This window comes from Pteropus alecto, unplaced genomic scaffold (assembly GCF_000325575.1).
Source record: "Pteropus alecto unplaced genomic scaffold, ASM32557v1 scaffold280, whole genome shotgun sequence".
In the NCBI taxonomy this organism is placed as follows: domain Eukaryota; kingdom Metazoa; phylum Chordata; class Mammalia; order Chiroptera; family Pteropodidae; genus Pteropus; species Pteropus alecto.
The window spans coordinates 1,661,946-1,666,721 of NW_006430057.1; the positions used below are offsets into that span (position 1 = coordinate 1,661,946).

The window sequence follows — 4,776 nt, forward strand, 5'->3', positions numbered from 1 at the left end:
GAATATACAGATGTCAAATTATAATGTACACCTGAAAATTATATAATTGTATTAACCAATGTTACCCCAATAAACTTAATTAAAAATAAATAAATACAATATACTATTAAGCTTAAATGGATTTAAAATTTTAATCTCCATTTTGAACGGAAAGGGAGGTGCAGGAAAATATACAAAACCAAAAATTTTGTATTTTAAACAGGAAAACTTTTGGTGTTCTGGTCATTAAAAAGGTCACATGTTTTCCTGATTTATCTTTATTCCAGATTTCAAGTTCAAAAAAGGAAATATTGAAACATTTATAAGAGTTCAGCCACTGGGAAGAGGGATACTTCTATTTGAATAATGTCTTCTATAGACTTTGAATTTTTATGGTTATCTTAGGTTTTTATTATAGTTAACTCTAGGAGCAAACCAAATAATACCTTAGAGATGATAAAAGTTCAATAGCAGTTTTGCTAAATGAATGCATAAGTCTAAAATAGGTTATTGAGAGCAGCTTCAGTTGTGGAGGGCTGGTCTAACCTTTTGAGTTAGAGGTTCATGTAGAGAGCGTTCCTGCTCTCCTATGTTCCAATGTTCTCCTTTGGTTCTAATATGAGACAAATTATGAAACAGATGATCCTTGGGTAGCTGACTTGGTTATGGAATGCCATAGGTACACAGAAGGGAAAAGGCCAGGAAACACATTGCTCAGATAGTGTATATTCACAGTGTTTTGTGATGATTATTATGACAATACACATTCAAGTACTTAAAAAGCCTAGGTCACCACACTAATGAGATATATTATTAGCAGCATTACCTGCATTTACGGATAGTCATTATTGTCAGCACCATATATGAACACAAAAAGACAATGTTCAAAAGTAGTTTTAGGAAAATTAGACTTACTCTACCCTCAAGTCATGAGCTCAAATGTTTAAAGATAATACCCTTTATTTATAGAGCAGCTTTCTTTTGAAGCATGGTTAATTATCCTTATTTACTTCAGTGGAGTATGCACAATGAAGTTAAGTGATTTGCAGAAGGACATGTTGAGGTGGATCTAGGAGCAGAATTTAGAGCCCTTGGTTTTTTATCCAACGTTTTCGCACATGAAAAGTTCTTTAGCCCAAAGGATCCTTTCATAACTCTAGTCTTTCAGTTGGGATGAAATGATACTTTAGCAGTGGAAATATCAATCATTACACCTGTATACCTGTATACCTTCTTGCACAATTCGGTATTTATCGAATTGAGTTTTGGACTTATGAAGGAATTTTTTTAAGTATCTTGTAGGTGCTTTTGGTATCTTGTAGGTGTGGTTATCATTTAAACATTCATGAACAAGCATTTATTGAGTAATTATATGTAAACACTCTACTAGGAGGGTGAAAAAGTACCACTGCCCTGAAATAGCCTATAATCTAGCAAGGGGAACAGAGAACATGAAGAAACTTGATATCACCCAATGCTAATACTAATACCAGTCAGTAATTAATAAATTATTATAGCACCTTCCATGAGTCTGGCACCATTCTAAGTGCTTTATATATATTATCACATTTAAATGGGATAATAATTCTATGAGGTAGGGGCTATTATTATCCTCATTTTACAGATTAGGAAGCATATGGTATTTATCTTTCTCTGTGACTTATTTCACTCAGCATAATAACCTCTAGGTCCATGCATGTCATTGCAAATGGTAGGATTTCATTTTTTTTATGTCTGAGTAATGTTCCATTGTATATATTGAACCACAATTTCTTTACCCAATCATTCGTTGATGGGCATTTATGTTGCTTCCATATCTTGGCTATTGTGAATAGCGCTTCTGTGAACATAGGGGTTCATAGATCTTTATGAATTATTGTTTTGGTTTTCTTTGGATAAATACCCAGAAGTGCAATTGCTGGGTCCAAAGGTAGCTTCATTTTTAATTTTTGAGGAACCTCCAGACTGTTTTCCATAATGACTGTACCAATTTGCACTCCCACCAATAGTGTATGAGGCTTCTCTTTGCTCCACATCCTCACCAACACTTGTTTTTTGACTTATTGATAATAATCTGACAGGTGTGAGGTGATATTTCATTGTGTTTTTTTAAATGTCTACAGCACCTGGTATTCCTAGGTGGTCGCCCATCCAAGTACTAACTAGGCCCGACCCTGCTTAGCTTCCAAGATCAGATGAGATTGGGCATGTTCAGGGTGGCATGGCTGTAGATTTCATTGTGGTTTTAATGTGCATTTCTCTGATGATTAGCGATCTTGAGCATCTTTTCATGTTTATTAGCCATCTGTATTTCCTCTTTGGAGAAATATCTACTCAGGTCTTCTGCCCATTTTTTAATTGGATTTTTTTCTTTTTTTCGAGTTGTATGAGTTCCTTATGTATTTTGGCACCTATGTTTTCACTCAGAGGATTTTGAAATGCTATTTTACGCTGCCTCAGTGTTTTTCTGTGCTTAGTATATTCTTGAGTTGCGTTTCTATTCAGGGGCCAAAGTAGTTTCATTTGAAGTTAAAGTGACTTGATTCACTTAAAACATGTTGCGGTGAATTTTATGTATAATTTTTTATTGGCTTACATGGATTCTCCACTCATCATGTGTGGCAAATGTGTGGTAATCTCACAGCTAGTGGGTAGGATAGAATCAGACAAGATGGCACTGCCGTCACTGGAAGAAGAAGACTAAGTATACCTTTATATTAATTATGTGGAAGCATATCTTTATCATGGAGATTAACAGTTCACATCACCTGCAGTTAGGGAATCAGATGCTGTGGAGTTAAGAAAAGGATGCTTGATTTAGGAATTTTGGGGTCTATATTGTGATACTGCCTTTTTTCATTGCTAATTTTGTTTATTAAGCTATTGTGATACTGGGCTGTGTGGAAAGGGGTTAGAAATGTGCTCATTTAAGGTGAGCCAAATTGGTCTGGTTTAAGAGGATCATTCTGAATGAGAAACTATCATGCCATTTAGAAAAGAGGATCTAGAGTAATGTGAATATTGAGTTTTCTATGACTTGAGATTTCATTTATTGATTAAAAAAGAAACCATTACAATATAACCATAAATTATTACTTCGTAATAGTTTGATTTTCTGCTTAAGTTAGTGCTAAAAGTGGTTTAAACTCTTAAATGATTTAAAATGTCTCTAAGTGACTCTGCATGTGGGTTAGGTACATCTACCTTTTTTAAAGATGAATCTGCTTTCTTGGCACATGAAGGAGACTCACTGGTTTTAATTAGCCTTACTATGTATGACAGCACTATTTTTTTTGATGAGAGAGAATGAGGCATTTTATATAAATTCATTCAAGAAAAATTAGCAAGTAGCTTCTGATCCAGGTGCTGGAGATGCAGTCATGAAAAGTGAAAGTCATACCTTCATTCTCAGAGGCACTCACAGTAGTCTGCTCATTGTTTTTTTTTCTTCTAAAGAACCATAGAAAGGCCTTATAAGGCCTACTGTGTCCCTCTTGGTACTCTTTAGTTGCATTCAGTCATAAATATAAGGAGGAAAAGGAAAGTTGGTCTCTAGCTCCATTAAGCTGAAGTGCTGCTCTTACTTATAAACCTTTATTCTTGCTTTGTGTGCCCCAAGTACTTTCTAGGTCATGTATCCCTTTCTGGTGACTTAAATGGAGATTATAAGAGCACAATTGTGACCATGTTCTCTTATCCTCACACTTTTCTACTTGCTACTCTCTCTGAAATGCTGACTACTACTTGTCCTTCAGGATTCAGTTTAGTTGTCACCTATCTTGGGAAAATTTTCTTCAGCCTCCTCTACTTCACAGCCTCTACCAGGCATTTCTTCTATATATTTCTATAGTATTGTTTGTGCCTCTCCTTAGCAATCTTTATTATAAGTAATGTTTTTACTTCACTGCCTCTCCCTTTGGAATGTGACTTTCTTAAGGGCAGGGGCTAAGTCAATCACCTCTGTGTTGTCTGGTGTGATACCTGGCCCTGATGTTTAATTTATGTTTGTCGAATGAGAATGTGAATGAATATATAGCTTACTAATTATGGCTGCTTGATTATACTGTCAGTTCTTTATGTTTGCCATCTGGAAATTGTATTTTCCACTAGCCAGCACTGTGTAATTTTACAATAAGTATTGGAAAAATCAGGTGGACAGAAATATTTATCAGATAACTATAATATACAATATAAAATATAATAAGTATTGGAAAAATCAGGTGGACAGAAATATTTATCAGATAACTATAATATACAATATAAAATATAATAGGAGGTACAAGAAATAGATGTGTAAATTAACTCAAAATGGATTAAGGACATGAATATAAGACATGAAACAATTAAATGCATAGAAGAAAACATAGGAACTAAACTCAAAGACCTTGGACTTAAAGAGGATTTTATGAATTTGACCTCAAAGGCAAGGGAAGTAAAGGCAAAAATAAATGAATGGGACTACATCAAACTAAAAAGCTTCTGCAAAGCAAAAGAAACCGTCGATAAGGCAAAGAGACAACCATCTGAATGGGAAAATATATTTGCAAGCAATGCCTCTGATAAGGGCCTAAAATCTAAAATATACAAAGAAATAGAACTCAACAACAACAACAACAACAACAACAAAACAAACAGTCCCATTAAAATATGGGCAGAGGACCTGAACAGACACTTCTCCCAAGAAGACATTGAAATTGCCAACAAATATATGAAAAAATGCTCAACATCACTAGCTATTAGGGAAATGCAAATTAAAATTACAATGAGATACCATCTCACACCTTTTAGAATCGGGAT

General features: G+C 34.5%; 1 protein-coding gene and 1 non-coding gene across 2 annotated transcripts in view; one reads left to right on the top strand and one right to left on the bottom strand.

The window, feature by feature from the left end:
• The window catches only part of KLHL13 (kelch like family member 13), a 228,976-nt gene that overhangs the window by 9,538 nt on the left and 214,662 nt on the right, over nt 1–4,776 (top strand). The window lies entirely within an intron of this gene.
• On the bottom strand, nt 2,094–2,212 carry LOC112479217. The gene has a single exon (XR_003046106.1). It is a non-coding gene; the product is annotated as a 5S ribosomal RNA (ribosomal RNA).